Consider the following 591-nt stretch of genomic DNA (forward strand, 5'->3'; position numbering starts at 1 on the left):
ATTATTATTATTATTATTATTATTATTATTATTATTATTATTATTATCAAGGGTATTTCGGTAATTTTAGTCATCCCAACCTTCACTTATATATAATAGTAAATAAAATGATTACATATGCATATGGACACATATCGATTCCGAAATATTTTTTGCACCATAAAATTATCAAAATATCCTTGATAGTCATTTAATAAGAAATAAAAAGATATTTATAAAAAATTACTATCATGTATAATTAAGTAAAGACTTGGTGTACGACAATTTTGTCTTTTGTGGTACTATCAAATCTTTACTTATATATTCATTCTTTTTTACTACTTTATTACTACTATTGTTGTTGTTGTTGTTGTTGTTGTTGTTACTATTTTATTACTACTACTATTGTTGTTGTTGTTGTTGTTGTTGTTGTTGTTGTTGTTGTTACTATCAAGGGTATTTCGGTAATTATAATAATAATAATTATTATTATTATTATTATTATAATTATTATTATTATTATTATTATCACTACTATCAGGGGTATTTCGGTAACTTTAGTTATCACAACCTTCACTTATATATAATAGTAAATAAAATGATCATACATGC

Source organism: Capsicum annuum, chromosome 9, assembly GCF_002878395.1.
Source record: "Capsicum annuum cultivar UCD-10X-F1 chromosome 9, UCD10Xv1.1, whole genome shotgun sequence".
Lineage (NCBI taxonomy): Eukaryota > Viridiplantae > Streptophyta > Magnoliopsida > Solanales > Solanaceae > Capsicum > Capsicum annuum.